This window comes from Lissotriton helveticus, chromosome 9, assembly GCF_964261635.1.
Source record: "Lissotriton helveticus chromosome 9, aLisHel1.1, whole genome shotgun sequence".
Classification (NCBI taxonomy): Eukaryota; Metazoa; Chordata; class Amphibia; order Caudata; family Salamandridae; genus Lissotriton; species Lissotriton helveticus.
The window spans coordinates 130,279,012-130,299,875 of NC_136070.1; the positions used below are offsets into that span (position 1 = coordinate 130,279,012).

General features: G+C 40.7%; 1 protein-coding gene across 1 annotated transcript in view; it reads left to right on the top strand.

Moving 5' to 3' along the window:
- Window positions 1-1,782: 1,782 nt before the first annotated feature.
- Window positions 1,783-20,864, top strand: part of LOC144782656 (carbohydrate sulfotransferase 8-like) — a 149,268-nt gene continuing 130,186 nt past the window's right edge. Inside the window, exon 1 of the mRNA XM_078662009.1 lies at window positions 1,783-2,189. The gene's annotated coding sequence lies outside the window, so the exon portion shown is untranslated. The remainder of the gene's footprint in view (window positions 2,190-20,864) is intronic.

Below are 20,864 nucleotides of genomic sequence, written 5' to 3' on the forward strand. Positions count from 1 at the left end.
ACATAGGTCACCTCTCAGTACTCCGCAGAGACAGACTCTGCAGACATCTGCAGAACGCTCTAGTTTTTCATCAGCTCGAGCGGTGTCCCCTCCCCTCTCCATTAATCACGCACTCCGCACCTGCCAGTTCCCAAATTTCCTGGAGACCCTTCCTGCATTATCTTCTCCTGCCGTTTCTTTGCTGTTTTTCTCAAGTGCCATTTCCTCATGGTAAGGTTTACTTAATTTCCATAATTTCTTCGTTTCCCTCTGTTTGTTCTTGCGATTTCTTCGTGGTTTAAGTATTTTATTTCGAGTATTTGTAAGTTATTTAATTAATGTCTTGTTTCCTGAATATTCCTCTAACCTTTATTCTTTTATTAGATATTTTTTCATTTTAATTGTCATATGATTTTTATAGTCTACAGTATACCTAATACTGCTCAGTACTATTATTTATACATTATTGTAATATTTAATGATTTTCTGCATTACATTAATTAGATTTGTGTTGTTCCTGTTATTCTGTTTTGAAATTATTCTGTCATTCCCTTCGTTAAAATAACCTGGGAGGTATATCAGAGGATGCCCGATCTTGCTTTAAAAAAATATATATAATTCATTGATTTTTAATGTATTAATTGTATTCTATCTTTATCGTCTGTGTAATGCTATTATTGTAAATAATATCTGGGGTGGGAGGGTGCGGGGGAACGACCCTGGATTCCACAATGTTTCTTCACATTTATAAAACTAAGCAACATAATGTAATAATAGTGTAAAAACTATTTTATTCATGTAATGATGTAATTGTGGTCTAATTATATGAAATACTCGTGATTAAATAAATATAAGTCTATCCTAGCATATATTTTATGGAATTGTGATACACACGATGACATAGTGAATGAGCAAATGGTTGTTGATGTGACAACAGGAAAAGTCAGGACGAGTATGACAAAGAAATGACTGAAAGGCGACAGGATGTTCCCACCTTTCCACTTCTGTCACACCCTATACACTTTAAGTTAATTTTAAAATGTTTATTTTACAACGTGTGACTGGAACTTTCAACAGAGATCATGATTAATCCGAGAGTTGTCTCGTCTCTTGATCGCGATTCCAGGGAGACTGTCCATTCTGATTGGCTTGTTAAGGTTTATCCCCCGCCACCCCTCCCCTCCCCCCGTCCTCTTGCAGAATAGCAGACCTCCATAAGCCATGCAACAAGGCATCCGGTGAGTCTCAGCCTGTGTTTACAAGCAAGTGACAACAATACTTAGAGCAGGTGATTGTCGCCAGCGGGACAAAAGTTGCATGTGCTAGCTGTTCGGTATCTTCCTATTTGACTGGTACTTTTTATAGACTCAAAAGGTCAAACATATATTTTCTTACAGTAACCATAATTAATTCGTTCGTTTGTTTGAAAACTGCCACCACAAAGTTCATTGATCTGACAAAATACCGTCCCGCTCATCCTCTAAATGTTCACCAGTACAACAGTTAAAAATATGCCCAAAACACAATAATTAATAATTTCATCATATTGCAGGTTTTTACATTTCAGACCACCAAGCCTGCCATCGAAAACTCATATCTTCTGTTTTGGACATTACACCCCGCTTATTTCTAGCATTTGTGAATTTTGGATGTAATTGGAATCGAACCGTGTGGAGATTTTATAGCTCCACAAAATCTTCCACTGTTCATAGATATAGTGATTCACCCATGCTAGTAAAAATGATTAAACATTAACAGGCGTGCCATGTTTGCTCCTAGTATAAAGTTCAGATGGTGAGAATCATAGACAACTGATTAGGACTGCCATGAAACTCCATCACTCCACGCGTACTAAAAAGCTTCGAGAGTCCTCCACCACAGTACAACAGAGGACACTCCTAAAGTCCCTCTTCTTGTTTCTTGGCTGAAAAGACTAGGACGGCTATTTCCCTTCACTGCCTCATCCTACAAGAAGCATCAGCTCTTCAGGGGGCACCCAATCGTCTTCCCGTTGGCGCGTTCTAAAGCCTGAACCCGCCTTCAGAGGATTACCTCACCTGCACCCCCAGAGCACCAGCCAGGGGATTCCCACACTTCCACCTTACTTCAGATTCAACTCAAAAGGACCTCAAAGATGTGACCACCAAAAAATCTTACAAAAGAGTCAAACAAGAGAAAATCCGCTGGAACCCATCATTTCTGTGCAACTGGTAAGCAATACTAAGCTATCTTCCATAGCAGTTCAAAGTTCAAAGTTCATTATTCTGTATTGAATACTAAGCTCAGACTTTCTATGAATTGTATATCTACAGTGGTCAGCTACCCTCCAAGGAAAGAGGGTAGAGTGGGTCCTTAGGGGGCAAACACAAGTAACATGAAGATAGAACGTGCCTACTACTTTATTAGAGAGAACGCTCTCACTCTTATGTGGTCAAATCAGCTGTCATAACCTTACCTAGAAAATACAGTTAACTTAATGTAGTATCAGACAATACGTTTTTTTATCACCATGTGGTACCATTGGTAGGCATCTTTCAATCTAAATGCATGTGGCTTACAACTAATCCACAAATACAAAGTATTCCAGCCCAGAAATTAACTAGAATGTTAGTGGTGATTATTGTTAGCTGCTTGATTGAATTCACTTCTAAAAACGCATCCTACATTTTGGTATTAACACCTTCAGACAACCCCTTTCAACCCTCACAATTGCAAGCGGTATCACTTGCCACATACGAACGCGCTGAAATCTGCAAAAGCTATTGAAAATGGAAATTGGGCAGGGGAAGAGGGAAAAGGGGAGGAGAAAAGTGGAAAGGAAAACAAAGATGGCGATCAGGCATGCTTGGAACATGGACAATAACCAGGAGGGAGAGCAAAAATGCAGGTGTTGGGTGGTAATATGTTATGGCCAGAGCTGCTGACTTTGGAACAGGTGAATCAAATTTGAGTGCTGGTGTTGACTCAACAACATCCTGTTATTCTGGGCAAATCACTTAATCTCCCTATGCCTAAAAAATATGACTCTGACCAGGTGTTTTGTAAATGGTGCTCATGTGGCGTGCTTCAATGCCCTTGGGCCAGGTTTGCGTTCCATAAAACAGCAAATAAATAAATAAATAAATGCATTTAAAAAATCTGCTCGGTAGGAGGTGAGACATGAGCATTGTAATAGGCATGACAAAATAGCTGTCAAAATGGCTGGAAGCAGGAGATTCAATTTGCGACATTTGTGGTCGGAGACAGGAAAGCAGTCTAGGCGGTGGAAGAAGACTGGATGTTGGAGCAATAGGGGCAGAATATTGCAAAAGAAAGTGGGTGGTGGAAGAAGTTAGGATGGAGTAGTGGGCGAGGCAGCTAAATGTACAAAGAACCAGGAGGAGAAAGGGGACTGGACAGTGAGAGTGGGTGATTGACGGCTGTGAATTGGCAGCGATAGTGGTGGTAGGGAATAGAGACAAGGAGTTCAAAGTAGGACTCCTTGTGCAAGTCGCATCACAAGGAGCTTTCCCATGCAGAGAAGGTCAGGAAATATGCAGCAGGCTTGATTGAGGCCTAGAAATTGATTTGACATTTATTATAATCCAGAAAAGGTCTCAAAATCCCATTTTAAGTTATAATAGGGCATTTCACAAACATACAGTCTGAAAGGAGGTTTACTCAAGCCACGTTGCCAGCACGTGTGGACAATAACGGGTGTTAGTCACCTCCCCCCACATTTATCTGCCATAGCCACAGGTTAGGGTGCAGAACAAGATAGAATGCAATGACAAGCAATGGTGGTATGGCATGGAATTGGTTGTACAGAGGAGGGGGACCGTTTTTGGAAATTGCATAACCAATGTCCCCTGTGCACTGCCAGTTGCGTCCCAGGGTACCCGGAGAATTTATGTTTACGAGGCGATCGCAGATAGGAACAAGCATTGGCAACGCCAATCAGTCTGGCTATTTTAAAGGTCAAAGAGCTTCTCCTTGTGTGTGTTGGTTGTGCGGCTGTGTGATTTTGTGAATCTGACAATAGGATGAGTGAATGACTGAATGGATGGATGGATGAGTGAGAAAGTGGCATTGCGGTGTGAATGCATGTGTGCATGTTTGAGTACTGACTGCAATCATGGATGAAAGCCCTGATTGAAGGGTGGGTGGGTGCATGGCTGGATGCAGAAAAGTTACAGCAATTTTTTAAGTTGAACCTCCAGAGACCTTTAGTGAACTGAGAGACAAAACAGGGCCAACCTGGGCATCACTGTGTCTAACAATATGGTGCATCTGTAATCCAGTTTTTCAATGCATTAACTATGGATCTCAATCAACAGCGAATAGAATTATTCTAAATCAGTGTCCATCTTTGGGCAGTAAGCAGACGTTTGCTAACACATTGAACCAGATTTACTAAAATGTATCGCAATGCAGAGCCATATTTACAAAATATTGCCTGCTGCTGCTCTCTTCACCTGCAGTGGTTCACAAACAGCCTGCCTAGTGCCTGGCACACTACTTTGCACCATGGTGCAGAGGTGAATGCGTTGTTTAGCATAGGTAAGCTTCCAGTGCAAAATCCTATACCATTTTTAAAACATTTCACACATTAGATGTGTGCTGTAGTGTGATCTTTTTGGAGAAATGCATATATTTTTAAAACTTTGGGCCTGCCTCAGAGACATTTTTTGTACACACAGCCTGGTGTGACAATTTTAGTAGATGGGGATTTGCGTAAAAAATATGGGTATTGCTGCTGGAATGCCCAAGAACTAACCATGTAAAGCCCTGTTGATGCATAGTGGTGCAACGCAGTGCAAATCACTAAAAAAGAGCACTTAGCCATCTCAAAAGAAGTTAGGCACTGGGAAGTAAATACTCTTTTCAAGACTTTTGCACTGCTTTGAATGATCTTGCATCACCTGTCTGATGCTGTATACTGCGGTGAGTGATAGCAAAATGTGAATGACAGTTTAACAGATCAGTAGGCGAAGACCACTAGCCTAAAGCCCCTCTATATATGTATGTATTTTATCAGACTTGTTTTTCTTCAAAAACATAATGTCATGCCTACAAATGATGGTTTTTCCATGCTGGAGAGCATCAGAGGAAACAAATGTTGCCGCAGCAGTGCGTGAATTATACTATGAAAACAGTAATGAATGTAAATAAAATAACATGCCACAAAAAATGGATACGTGTGCCGCAAAAATTGGATAAATGTAATTTCAGAGCCGCAATATCCTGGGGGGGGGGGAGGGGATCTAAGGAATTAGAAACAAAATAAGGTTTCGTTGCTCGAGCTCATTCTTCACGGTAGAGGCAGCAAGGGAGACCAAAGGAAAACACACAGTAATTACACCAGGAGTGGCTAGTAACATATTAAAGCTGTGGGGCAAGCAAACTGCCCCACTGCATCTCAAAACACATTTACATTAAAAAAGAATACAAAATAAAAACACTTGCATGCATTAAAATTAATTTAAAAATAAAATAAATCCACTTACCTGTGCTGCGTCCTCTGTGTCCTTGCAGTCCGTGGGTCCGAAGGGCTCCAGTGGAAGCGGAAAGTTCCCTAACCAATCCAGATGCTGCTCTCATGCTGCACGACAGCAGCACCTGGATTGAATGGAGTGTCCTGGATGGATGCTCCTTCTGGCAATTTAGGCCTGTGCTTGATCTCCACCCAGCTGTCTAAGACAGCCGGGTGGAGACCTGCAAAGTGCGCATGTCACTTTGGCCAGCTCAAGACAGCCGGCCAAACTGACTTGTGCAATTCTGCAGTGTCAGGCCAGCCACGTCACCAGTCTCTGAACAGAACATCAGAGGACACGCCCCTCTTTCATCCCAGCTCCTGGGCCAGCTGACGGCTGCAGGCTGCTTTGTGAATAATAAAATGGCAATGAAATAATTTAATTTCCCTTTTAGTGTTCATATCACTTTAGCGCGTCCGGCAACAGGTGGGGGCAACGCTCCCTCGCCCTCACGAAGAATTCACTGCTGATTACACCACCAGGGCAAAAAGAAAATACAAGGAAGTGAGACTTGTTTAAGCACCAAGTCTATGGAGCAATACCCTACAGAACTCGACTATCCAGTCATATGTTTCAGAAATGAGCTGCAAATCTTCTCTTCAAGGAGCGGGTCATTCACTCATCTAAAGTCTATATATAGTTCAAGCTCTAATAGACCCCTTAGGCTAGCCAAAAGAGAACCCCCTTCCTTGCTACATACATTTCTTACTCGTTCCTTCCTCTGCACTGTGTTTAGAGCTCTGGTGCTCGCGAACTAGGGTGACATCTATCAACCAAATTGGCGTTCGTATATTGGCCCGTTTGTGAACAAAAAAAAAGGCTTTTTATGTGTATAAAACCCATTTTGCGATTCGGTAACCTGTTACTGAATAGCAACATGGGTTTGCAATTCAGTATTTGGAAGGGGTGTGTTTAGGGCGTCCCTTCCAAATAGTGAATCCTAATGGTATGTATGAATGTTTTGTGACCGTGAAAGTGGTTGCAAAACATTCACAATTTACCACCTACTTCAAGTAGGTGGTAACCCATTCGTAAATGGGAAGGGGTCCCCACGGACCTCTTCCCCTTTGGGAATGGTTGTAAAACGATTTATTTTTAAGAGGAGGCAGTAGTCCCAAGGACCACTGCCTGCTCTTAAAAAATGAAAAGAAAACTTTTCATTTTTCTTTTTTTAAAAGCAACCCATTTTCTTTTAAGGAAAATGAGCTGCATTTAAAAACAAAGATTTCTTTATTTAAACGCAATCACCAACATGGCGGTCTGTTGACCCCAGCAGGCCACCATCTCTGTGGTTTTAGCAATTCCTAGGGGGTCGCAAATTGCGATCTACCTCATTAATATTAATGAGGTATGTCAATTTGCAACCCTCTAGGAATCGGTATATGAAACTCTTGGATATTTAACTCCTGGAGGAAGGCTAGAGCCCCTTCTTTCTCCAGGGATTCAGTAAAGGAATACTCACCCACCCACATTAAATATGGGGACTAGGGGCATGTTACTCACCTAAATGATTGCCTTAGGGGCATATGGGACTTATAAAGTGGTCCTGTTTGGTCTAGCAATGGACCAGCCACAGTCTGGGGGAAACATCTTTTCAGCAGGCAACGGTCAGAGTCAATGAGGTACTGGCAGTATACTGTAAGGGTTTGCGGTGTTGAACTGGAAGGAAATATAACCATCGGACCCTGTGGACCGGGAGTATTTGGTACATAGGTGACTAGGGGCCAGATGTAGGTGTCAAAATACCTGTCGGAATCGGCCGAAAATACCGATTTTCGGTCGTTTCCGACCGGTATTTTGACATTGGTATGTAGGGGCACTGAAAACATACAGATTCGGTAATTTTACCGAATCGGTAATTTTACCAAATTGGTAAAATTACCGATCGGTAAAATTACCAAATCTGTATTTTCCTATGGAGTTAGCACTTCTAACAGTGCTACAGGGCCTTTAGAATTCGGTATTTACCATGTAATACAATTGCATGGTAAATAACGAATTCTTGTGTACATGCACATCTGTGCATGTACACCTGTGCCATGTGGCACACAGATATGCCCTAAGGGCATGTATGTGTGTCACATGGCGCACAAGGCAGTTACAGGGGTGCAACAGGGTGTCAAAGTGACACCCTGTCCCCCTTGTAAATTCGGTATTTTTACCGATTAGGTAATTACCGAATCGGTAACTGCCATTGAATCCTATGGGCTTCAAGGCCCATAGGAATCAATGGCAGATACCGATTCTGTAATTACAGAATCGGTAAATACCGAAGGGAAACATCCTTTACAACGCAACTTTTACCACGCAGTGCCTTTACGACGCAACTTTTACAACGCAAACCATTACAATGCATTGCAGTGGGGGGCGCTCTAGGATAGGGAATAGGTTTAATTTTCTATCCAACACCTTCCCTACTATCCACGGGGACTGGAGTTGGAATAGTAAATTAAACTATTCACTATCCAGCGCCCCAAAGCACTATGCGTTGTAAAGGCATACGTTGTAAAAACAGCGTTGTAAAGGCATGCGATGTAAAAGCATGCGTTGTAATGTCATACATAAAATACCGAATCATACCGATTCGGTATTTGTTACCGAATTTCTACCTACATTTGAATTACCGATTCATGAATACCGAATCGGTAAAATTCGTTATTTATGAATCGGTAAATCACATTTACCTACATCTAGGCCTAGGTCACCATGGGGTTGGAGGCAGATACTTCCCCCGAATTAAAGGTTAAAAGGTTATGCTGGAAGTGAAAGGCCACCTGGTGGCTGGAAGCGGATGCTTGCCCGGAAGTAAAAGTAGAAGGTTAAAATGTAATGCCGGCATTAAAAGGCTACCTGGCTTGGCTGAAGGCAGCTGATACCCTGGCCAATGGTTCAAGGACAGAGGTGATAGAGAACACTGAATGTAGGTCCCAGTGCTTCTGGGTATGCTAAGGGGGGAACAGGCTTAGTAAGTAAGGAAAGGAATATTATCCAATGATCGCTTGTAAGTTGGAAATTGCCTGCGGCCTAAATTCTTCCATAAAGACTAACTGGTGTGGTCTGAGTTTGTGGGACCTGGGAGGGTGACCAAGTGGGGAGTGCCTCCGCTAAGAGTATCAGCCCACACAACAGAAATTGCTATGAGCTGGAAGCAGCACCACCGTGACGAAACACAGAGGTGTATTGTTATTGTAATCTGAAAGTCCACAGAAACCGATACATATGTCTGTGAAAAAAGTCTTGACTTCCTGTAACCGTGAAGTAGATACAGACCGGGTGGCTCACGGCATCATAGAGTGCATCAAATGGTACTCTGGTGTCAAAGAACACAGATACTGCTGGTCTGGAGTTAACACAGGGAAGGCGTAGCAGGACAGGAGTGGGAATACCACAAAAAGGCGAAGGCTTCACAAATTCATAAAAAATGATTTGCCTGTCAGTGCCTGTAACTACAGGGCGATTGAAATTCGAGATACCTTACCTGGCCCTCAAGTAGCCCTATGTTTGAGGTGAATGTGGACATGTGCTGAAGCAAAATGCTGACACTCACAATGATGGGGGCCAATTGCTGAAGTGGACTGTCCCACTCTGCAGAAGCTAAATGTGAATAACATGCCAACAGACCAATGGATGAAGAGGGTTAACTGAAAGCCCCTCTCTATAAGTATGTCATTGTAATTTTAAATATATTTATATAGTGCTTACGACCCCTGACCAGGCATTGAATCGCTTTTTACGGTGAGTAGCATTCTACTCTGGAACCCAGAGCTATACACCTCTTCGTCCTTCATGGTTTTGGTTATCTACCGCTTTATGATGATTCCACCTTGCTGTTTCTTGGCCTACAGTGACAGCCTACTTTGTTTCAAAATATGTAATAGACAAACCTCCTCATCTGCCATTTGAACAGCTCTTTTTCCTGGAGGCCATGTTGCCGTGGCTTGTACCATCTCATCATTGGTGCCCCTCATTGGTGTTCACAGATCAGGGGGAGACCGGAGCACTGGGAGAGGGTAGCCATCTTGCCTGCGTGCTTTGAATGGCATGATTCAAAACAGTTTAAAACAATTCTTAAACAGGTTTCAGAATTTTCATTCTGCTAGCTACAATGTTTGAAAATATTAAGCAAGTTTTTAACTAATTCCGATTTTAAATACATTTAAGAAAAATTGCTAATCAATGATATATGTGAAATATATTTAACAGTCAAAAACAGTACAAATCACGTTTTTTGTTCAATTAATAAAAACCATTACAATATGTACAATCACGAACACAGCATCAAACGACAAACAGCTTCAAAGTTGGTTTCAAATACAGAAACTAAAACCAAGTTAATATCAGGGACAGAGACAAATTAATATGAGGCATCAGTGTTGCTCCCAACGGTGATATTTAAAATTCTAGCTCATTTTCCACATGGTATTTGACAAAAACAAAGCCTAATTGATTTGAATTTAGATTATGTGGAATCTGGGATATTTTTTGTTTGGCAGAGGGCGGATAATGGATATGAAGAAAAAAGCTTCAAATCATGCTTTCCTTGAGTTATTAGTCAGAATTGTCTTGCCATGGTGCCTGCCATGTTGTGCATAGAACTGCAGTGGGGTACCATAGGTACCCCCCCATGTGCACTCCCCACCCCCCGGAGGCCTTGGGGGCCCGCAACGGGCCCCACTAGCAGACTCCGCTTGCCTTCAAAGGCATTCCTAAATGCACATTGTAATATGGCTGCGGTGTCAAACAGACACCGCCACCATATTGCAGCCTTTTCCGCCCGGTCGCAAGTCGACTGGGGCGGAAATGTGGCGGACGATCTTTCTGTACGCCGCGGACCCCCCAGCCATAATAATATGGCGGGTGGTCTTTTCAACAGGGATGGTGGGTGGATTGCCCCCGCCGGGCCGGCGGTGACCACCGCCGGCCCGGCGGGGGCAATCCGCCCGCCATCCTAATGGGGCCCTAAATTGAGGCTTTCGAAAATTTTATAAGTTCATTGGTCATTCACCCTCACAGGAAAGATAGGGTTGAGAGGGTTTTTACTGAAAATAGGCAAGTAACTCAATGCAAAGGGAGGTATGGGGAAATGATAAAAGATCTTATCCGATTTTAAACTAGAACCTCTGAAGAAAGAAGCGTCTTTTACTTTATTACAAACCATAGGTATAGAGAATTGTAGTCCTCCTTATGTGATGAACCACCTATCATGATCTTATCTTTTATATACAATCAATGTAATTATCAGTCAGTAAACCTTTTTGACACCGTGTGGTTACATTGGTAGGTGTCTAAAGCCATGTGATTTACAAATAATACACAAATACAAAGTAATCCAGGACAGAGATTAACTAGATTATTGTTTGCTGCTTGATTGCATTGATTTCAAAAAGCATATCCTAAATGTTGTTACTAACACCTCTGGATAACTCCTTTTTGACACTCATATTTGTGAGAGCTATCACATGCCACAGACGTAGGCACTGAAATCTGCAAAAGCTATAAACAATTATTTGCAATGCAATAGGTCTCGCAGTTACACGAGATTAAGCTATTGGGATTGTAAATGACAATGCCTTTTATTTATGTTTTTTAAACTAAAACAAAAATAAAAGGCATTGTTATTTGCAATGCCAATAGCTCAAACTTGCGTAAATGCGAGACCTATTGCATTGCAAATGCTTGTTTTAACTATGCCGTACTGTGCCATTCAAGCTTCCGCGCATTCTGAAATCTTACTACTTCAGAAACGAAGTTACACTGCAAGGTTTAAACAGATGGAAAAAATGACTGTAGTGTAGTTCCTATTATCCCAATAGGCTCTGCGCATTGGAATAATATCTTCAATAGTATAGACGTAGGACAGAGGTTAACTAGGTCTTCTACTGACGATATTAGACTTAAGTTTTGTGTGCCAGCTAGCTCAGAGTTCACTAGAAACTTTCTCGAATAGCCGAGGAGGAGTTTAACCTCCCTGGATAGACAAGAAGGGATTTAGTTTCTGACAACCATAGAACATGACAACTTTGCTCTCCCTGATCAAGAGTATATCTCTAGAGTCGTGTGAAAACAAAAGACAGCTATTTTACTCAGTCAATACGTGCATACTTAGTTTCACCAGATTGTAGAGAAAAGAAGAGACGGGCGTGTTCAATAAAAGGTGTTATTTATTGATCAGTCTCTTTTCTCATACAAGAGAAATGAATCGCTACAATTGCAATACTTAAGGTTAAGTAGAATGCATATAATAAAAGCAGGATTATAAAATAATACTGTAAAAGCATTGATATGGTTTCTTAGCCATATGATACTTTAAAATGAATAAAAGATATACATACATATATACATTGACTAATCCTACTCAACTGGTGCTTCTAACTATGCCTACCCCGGTGTACCTGACCTAAGCCTAATACGTGGGAAGGAGTAAGTAAGTAGCAGTTTAAGTTAAGTTTGTTTTGCCAAGAATCTGACTCAAGAATTCTCTGTAAGGGGTTAGTCAGTTCAGTACCTGGGATTTAGAAGGCAGGAGGGCTGGTATCTCTGTCTCAGGACTCGGTATCCCAGTTACCCGCGAGGGCAAGCTGGAAACGCTGGAGGCTGGATTTCTCAGCAGGAGAAAAGACAGCGTCTTCCTCAGCGCGTCAAAAGGGAGGGGCAGCGTCCGTGGGCTCTCGCATCAGCTGGGCTCTCCGGCAAGTAGCGCTGCTCCAAGCTCATCACCACCGTGTCTTTGCTTAGGGCAGCGTCGGTATATTTATACCTGAAAGGTGCCGAGTTTGACGTAAGGATGGACATAAAACGTCAGTAAGGATGTCATAAGAACTGGTCGTTCTTACATTCTTTACAGGAGTTCTCGAACGAAATCAAAACAATAGCTGCGGGGGATTTCCCAGGTCTGCTGGTGGTTTGGTTTGTTTTGAGAACTCGGTGTGCTTTCTAGGGGGCTGGAGGAATAGTGCTTGCTTAATGTGATAGCATGCGCTATGACTTAATCTGAAAACGGGTTTCTGTGCCGTTGTATGGATATTAGTGAATTATAACCGGACAAGGGTCAGAAATAGGAGTATCGATACAGGTCCCTATATAAACACACTACACCCACTCCACGCATTTATGTACATATTTACTAACCTAAGCAATAGTAAACATAACTAATAGTGCATGTGTATACCGAACCACCCCAAAATACATTTTTTTGCATTTAAAAATGGCATATGCGAAATACACGAAAATGAGTATAGGTACTGTATGCATTCAAGCAGTGTAATCATTCAAGAAAGGATGCATATTTTAAATCAGCATGAATGATTCACGAAAATTACACATGAAATGGCTCTTAATACAGAAAAAAAGTGCGAGACCACTTCATCACATATAAATACAATCATTTGTAAAGAAGCTAGAGGTTGAGGTAATTTCTCTAGAGGTCCTAAAAATAGAAGCTCTGTTCTCTAAGAATAGTTTTACTTTAAGCAGAAGATAAGTGCAAAAAGGTAAATATTTTGGATTTGGTAAAAAAGTTTTCGTTATCAGAGGAAGAAGGAAAAAAGTTCTCAGTAGCTTTGTTTTATAAAACTGAAGGCCAAATTCAGAGTTCAGGGAACGCTGTGTGCACGTTTGCTTAAAGTCACTCTCTCTGTTCTGGTGAAAACATCATTTCAGACAGACTCTCGAAAAAACAGTCTACCGCTTCTGGTGAAAGTTCGACTAGGTTGGAAAATGTCGCTACCATGCAGTCATGCGCATGTTCGCTTTCAGTGATGTTTCGATCAGCATTGCTTACAGAAGGTCGTACCTGGTTGATGCTGCTCTCCTCTTGTACTTCACTACCCTTCAATCGTAGTGGTGAAGTCTCCACGAATGCCGTCATCAGGATAGGTAGCCGCTGGGGACAGCACAATGCATGAGCCTTTACTGGACCCAACAAAGTATCTGCATCCAATGGTACTTCTGATTGTAGTGTAAGACAGGTGTCCAACACGCATTCTTCGTCGCATAGCATGCACCTCAATACAGGCATAACACAATTCTGCCACATGGGTCTGAATGATAGAAACCAGGGTGCACAGACATAATATCGACTCCAAAATATCGTTTGGACAGAATATCGAGTCAAAAATATCGTTTGGACAAAATATCGACAGGACAGAATATAGACAGCCAAAATATCGTTTTTAAGGTAAGTGAAGTATTATCGACTGTAAATAATATAGAAGGTGAAAATATGTAAGTATATAATATAGATAGTAAAAAAATTCGTTTTTATTTTTAGGGTTCAGGGTCAGTTTTGGGTTTTTGGGTAAAGGGGTATTTTTAGGGTTCAGGGTCAGTTTTGGGTTTTTGGGTAAAGGGGTATTTTTAGGGTTCAGGGTCAGTTTTCAGTTTTTGGGTAAAGGGGTATTTTTAGGGTTCAGGGTCAGTTTTCAGTTTTTGGGTAAAGGGGTATTTTTAGGGTTTAGGGTCAGTTTTCAGTTTTTGGGTAAAGGGGTATTTTTAGGGTTCAGGGTCAGTTTTGGGTTTTTGGGTAAAGGGGTATTTTTAGGGTTCAGGGTCAGTTTTCAGTTTTTGGGTATTATTTTATTATATTTTGTTACTATATATATATGTTTTAATAAATATGAAATAAAAAAATATTTATTTAACTTTCATTAATTATTTAATTATTATAAGTTAATTTAAGTAATTTTAAGTATATTTTAGTAATTAATTATTAATATGAATTTAATTTAACACTGTTTTTAGTAAATACGATATTTTTTACAACTATATTTTTGTAAACGATATTTTTAACTCGATATTTTTGTACTTACCTGTTTGTAGATAGAAACTCGATATTTTGACTGTCGATATTTTGTCAACGATATTTTTGATGGTCGATATTCTGTCCCTCGATATTATTTCAGTGATCCAGAAACCAGGTCATATTCAGATCTCTTAGCCGGGCTAGTCCAAGGACTTTAGTTATGTGGTCCAGGTAGCGTATAGCTAGGATCGTTTCTCCCAATGTAGCTGAAGTATTGTCTGTGACATGGCTTGCCATAACGAAGCAGGAAAAGAAAAAATAAAATGCCTGCTACGAGTCCCAACAGGAGTGGAAGTCCGCCAAAGATGGAATGGACGAAATTAGGAAAAATACCCAGGACTGCTTTGAATGGTGTTAACAGTCCCGAAAAAACTGTCTTAAATACACTTGCGATACCACTTGTATCAGAAATATTTAAGATTTCGTTTAGCATTTCTGCGAAGTGTAGGGGGCAATTTGTTGATAACAATGCATGTATCTCACCCGTTGTCCTTGCAACTTGGAGATCATGCGTTTCTTTTGATGACGTCAAATGGGTTGGCGTCTGTAGGAGCACAGTCTTCATTCTGCTTAAAGTATCAATTCGAATAGAAGAGATTTTCAAACTGGGCCAAATTTTTCCCTCCCTGTCTGGAGTATCATTCGGAAACAATACTCTTTCACAGCAAGTGACCATGGAGCTCACACTTACTAGATAAGGTTTTCCTGGCAGCAAGCCACAACATCTGTGATCTACAATTAGAATGTAACTCCCGTTAGAAAGTCTTTTAAAGAATGGTTCTATTTGTGTTGCAGGTGTGCCGAGCTGGTGACATGAAAGGTTATTTGAAGTCCCTTCACAGGCCCCATGCAAACTTATACCCTGACACAGAAGTATACCACTTAGCGATTTTTCACAATTATTACCACTAAGAAATACACTCTGTCCATTATTACTGTAACATGTGTGTGTATAAGGTAAGTTCCATGTTGACTTAATGTATCCTTTACCCAACCTTTCATACTGGCCTGCCTGTATATATTTTTGGCAGTATCGAAACTGGAAAGTTGTTATTGGAATAGTTATTATCCCATGTATTATCCATTCAATGACAGGTCGTTCTGACATTGTCAATGGCAATCTCTCAAGTTTTTCAATGCTCAGAATTGTATAATCAGCACCCTTTTGTGGCAAGCTGATTTGTGTATCAGTAAGGTTAAAGATACTGAATAATGACGTTGTGTTGATTAAACGCCAAGGCACTTAGCCTGAACGCAGATTTTGTAACGTCCAGCCAAGCTGCACAATAGAACGTAATTGGGACTGACCGTGTTGCAACATCAGTAAGTCTTGCTCTATTATATCGATTGCAGATGATACAATACTGTCCAGTGAATATATTCTGGAAGACAGAGTCATTAACCCATTGTCTACAACAGAAAGTGATTTTTCCAAATTAACCCGGTCAATTTCCCGTATTTTCTCTGCTGTCTCAATTTGAGTTTCTTTCCAAGCTTCGTTGTAAGCTGCATATATAGAGGCCGCTATGAAACGTTTTTGACGCTGTTTGCGTGGTCCCATAATGAAATCACGCAAGTCAGCACCTTCTTTAAGTAAAGTCAAGTGTTGCTTAATTTCAACCAGTGTGGATGTTTGTAGCCATTCGAGGCAGAGTTTCCCTACACTGTAAGTAGTTACTATCCCTGGATGTTGTCTCTGGGAGTATCTAGGGTCTGGCCTGGTCAATGTGAACCCCTGTATTTTGTTCAGGAATCTATCTTGACAGTTATTTGTGTCTGTGGGCCAGATCAACCATTTTTTCCAATCAGGATGTGTTCTGTTTTGGTTTAAAATATGGGATACGTCTATTTCAACATCTGTAGTGCTATTACTGTCAGGTGTTGGTTTAGGAATAGACGGTTTGTTTAAGTCTTTAATTTTGGCTAGGCCAAGAAAGGTTGTCTGTTGAATTGTATCATTCAAAAATATAATTTGTTCTTGGATCATGCAGGCTCTAAATAATGATTCTATCCCTTGCACTTGCCAATCTTTTGTACCCCAGATTGTTTTCGTTTCAATATTATTGTTCCAGAAATCAAAACGGAATGTTTTCATTTTTTCAAAAAATGTCTCAGAATAGATTAAATTTGTATTCGTAAGCATGGTTTTCATTCCTGTCTTATTTGACAATTTGAAATAAAATGTTTCTGCATTACTTGTGTTAAACCCTGAGAAGTATGAGAATTTTTCATAAAATGTTTTTGAACTGCCTTTTGGTGGAGTTGCACAATGTTCCCATTGGTTATAATTAAAAACATTTCTAGGTTGAGCAGATTTATGCAGATAATGGTTACCATAGTGGTTGTAACAATACATCTGGTCATAATTAGATGAACCTTGCAAATAATCATGTTCTGTAAATTTAGCTGACATCACTAGATCAGACATCATATCATTAATACTTTCAAAGTCCCAATCATCAGCGAATGTGCTTGGTTTTACAAAGTCACTTAATGAATTCTTGAATTGATGAGGATACTTCAGGAGCTCAATCGGGCCATAGATTTCGTAATCAGTTTTGTCCCATGCTACCCCACCGGGTATAGGATTGGCTGTGAAGTTTACTGAAGAAAGTTCTCTTTTCTCGATGTGTGAAGACTTGTGTGGTTTCAGGACCAAGTTGATTTTCTGACTTGCTGTGTCCATTGTAACATATTTTCCCTCAATGAAATGTCCCAAGCATAGTACCATGATGAGCCAAAGTATGAGGACAAATACACCTTGTGCCACCCAGAATTCAATCCATGGAGAAATCAGATAGGTTTCTTGTAGTTGATGAAATAGTTCCTGTGCTTTGTCTTTAAAAGTTTTTGTTGTTGGCTGTTCCCCAGGTTCGCTTGCATCCTCAGAAAAATCATCGAAGTTGATGAAGTAGCCAGATGCTGTTCTGTCAATTGTTTCAATTGCTTCTGGATTCCTTTTTGCTTTAGGAATTTGCTTTGTTTCATTAGCCTAGTCAGTTGGTACATCATTGTAGATTGGTGTTTCTTGATGTAAAATGTTGATTTGGGTTTCAAGAGGTTTAAGTTCCATTGCTTTGTTGCATAGTCCTTGTTGATTCACTGTAGGTTTATCAAATGTGATTAGCCTCTCAGTTTGAACCTCTGTAATTATAGCAAACTTTGGTGTTCTACTACTTCTTGGGAGTCCACTTGGCCTACTACTTGTTATCGGCCACATGATTGTGGTTTAACCAGGTCGATGGATACAACTCGGTTCTCCTTTTTACCAGCAAGGGGCGGTAATACTACTGATCTTGTCCCGTTGACAGACAAGACAGGTACTGCTTTTCTGTAAGAAGGCCCAAATTCCTTCTTTACCGCGATCTTCTCTCTGACCAGATCCCCGATTTTTGGAATCCAGACAGGCCTTGCTTGGACAGGTGGTTTCTCTTCAGTGGTTGTTGGCTGCTGTTTCAACTTTATGTTGCTCAGGTCTTTTCTCGTTTCATTTAAGTCCTGTAAAATAGCCAAACGATCTTTGATATCAAAGCATTTTTCTTTCACCACTGAAGTTTGACTATCGAGGTCCTGGATTAACATTCTAGTCCCAAACAATAGTTCGTACGGACTGAGACCTCTCAGAGAATTTCTTGGCAGATTATTAAGACTACGTTGGACACTTATTAAATGTTTGACCCACCCAGCTCCCGAACCTAATACCTTTGCTGTTATAGATTGCTCTATGCCTTGGTTTTTTCTTTACACCATCCCGTTTCCCTCAGGAAGGAAGTGAGAAGAGTCCCGCAATGTAATGCTCATGCTGGCCATGCCCCCCCTATAAGCTCGAGAGCTAAAGGCAAGACATTGGTCAGAACGTAGCATGCTCCTAGCGTATATGCCATTATAGACTCGCAAATCTTTTTATAACAGTTCAGACGTCAGCCGAGTGCTGGGGTCTACATTTATAAGTGAAAATAGTCTCTACATGTTAATTTGACGCATTATTTATACTGTTTTTTTTTTATTATTGTTTAATCCAATCTGGAGCGAAACGCCATGGTAATATACCGTCTCGGTCGCCACTGCGATCTCTGTTGCAGTCTGGGCAGTTTTTTACAAATATGTGATGTTGCAGGCTCATTCCTGGCCACCAGTATACCGATTGTAATTCTTCCAGAGAATCCTTAAGCTTAAGGTGTCTAAGACCCTCACCCATATGTGCGTCTGCTATTAACAAGACTCTCCTGTTCGTGTTTGGAATTACCCTATGCCCCACTCCAGGGATTAGAGCAAAAGGAACGGAGTTTGCATCGATTATGTATGTATAATTGAGTGGATAGTTGATGGGTAATGCTGAGCAGTCGCCTTTTGATGACGTTTTCACCGCCAGCATTGTTTCCCCGTCAATGTATTTTTCTGAACGCTTTTTTGTAGCTACGGAAGCCGATTTAGTTGTTTCCGCTGTGGCTGTCTCAGCCAATGAATTCCCTGCAGCGTGAACCCCATCACGCTGATGACTCAGTGAGTGTATCACGTGAGTCTTTGGTAGTTCTTTCTGTAAAAGAACTACTTGTTCCCAAAGCGATTTTTGCTTTATTGTTGCACCTGTGTCATCTTTGTAATCGTTTTGAATCCATTTCTGTAAATCGTTATTGTATGATTTGACGCAGTAATACGAATCGCACACTATTAGTGTCGGGAATTCGCGATCGGCATTATCTAGCGCCATTTTTAACGCTATTATTTCAGTTTGTTGTTCTGAATTATTTTCCACTGAGTGTGTTTTTGTAAACATAGGTCTCAGTTTACCTCCGCGCCACGCGTCCTTTACAATTTCGCATGTGGCGTTATATGCTTGCTTTCCCCATACTGAGGGTTGAGCATGTCCGTCTGTATATATAACACAGGCGTACTGTCATATGGGCAGAATGTCGATTGGCAGAGGATATTCTCTTTCATATTCTAGATTTTTAAATTTTTTCATTTCCGGATCAAAATAGTATTTTACTTTGTCTGTAGCAAGAGAATTTTCCCATTGTATCCATTTAGGATTTAGTGCCATAGTAGGTAAATTATATGGGCTTGTTAATGCCTCAAAAGCTGATTCTGCTGTTCTGACTGTAATACGTCTGCCGTCAGCTTGGTCTTTTTCTCTTGCTACAGCTGTTTGAACCACATGAACAATGTTTTCCTTTATACTGAGTGTTTTTTCAGCTTCTGTGTACAAATGTGATTTGTATGCTATTGGTACCGTTTCTCCCTCATTAGAGGTTAGGTATGTGAATCCGCATCTTCCTGGGATGACTCGGATCACAAGGTTGCGTGTGTTATCGCGTGTTTGTAGTTTTGTTTTAACTAACATGTCTGTTTGTAAAGATCTCAAAATTTCTGTGTGTTTTTGAGTCCAATTGATTCTTTTAAAATCTGGTTTTATTAGGTCGTAGAGAGGTTTAACCCTCTCTGCATAATTAAGAATGTAAGTTCTTCCGAAATTCAGGAAACCTAGAATTGATTGTAAGTTTTTCAGCGTTCTTGGTGCTTGGATTACAGCTCATTTCTCTAGGAAATTATCAGCCAGGCTTTTGCCTTCACTTGATAGTTCATATCCTAAAAACAGGACAGTTAGATGGGCAATTCTTGACTTTTTGAAGTTGAATTTGTAACCCTCTGCTGCGAACCCAAGTATTATGGTGTTCACTCTTTTCAAGTGAGTATCCAAGTCATCATCTGTTAGATAGATGTCATCGACATAAGATAATGCCTCATCATCATATATTTGTAGTAACTCTGTTACTCTCGCTGAGAATAATCCTGGGCTGTTCTTGAACCCCTGTGGCAAACGACAATTTTTTTTTTCTGCGAGCCGTTTATTGAGAAAGAGGTCAAATATCTGCTTTCTGGTGCTATATTTTGACAAAAGAATCCATTAGAGATGTCTAATGTTGTTTTGTATTTTTTGCGCACTATGCTATTCATTAGTGCTGCACTGTGCGAGTTTTGTACTGCAAAAGTTTTGCAACATGAGTTTAGGTGTCTGTAGTCCAAAACTAGACGATATGAATCATCTGGTTTGGAGACAGGAAACAAAGGATTGTTCATTTGTGAGGTGCAAGTTTCAATCACCCCCTGGTATTCAAGTTGATCTAAGATCTCCCTGACCTGTTTCTTAGGTTCTTGCTTAATTGGGTACTGCCTCTGTGCAGTTGGTTGAGATTTTAACTGGATTTTGTGAGGAGGAGAGTCCTCATCCCATCCCACATGGTTTTTATACAATGCAGGAGCTTGGGCTACTGCCCATTTTCTTGCAAGTGTATGTTTTTTATGAATTGGAATATGATTTGAGAAGGCAGGCATAATCATTTCTTCGCCATGAGGGCACTCCCTGACAAACTCCGGTGACCAGTCTTTTTCAGCTAGAAGGATGTCATAGCCTTTGGAGAGATTATCCCAAAATAGACCCCTTATTTTCCTAGTCTTATCTCCCTCTATACGTAATGTTATTTCATATATTTTATGAGGTTTGCTAACTCTGGTATCTGCAGTTTCCACTTGAATGTATTCATTCGTGTCCACTGTCTCCAGATGATTCA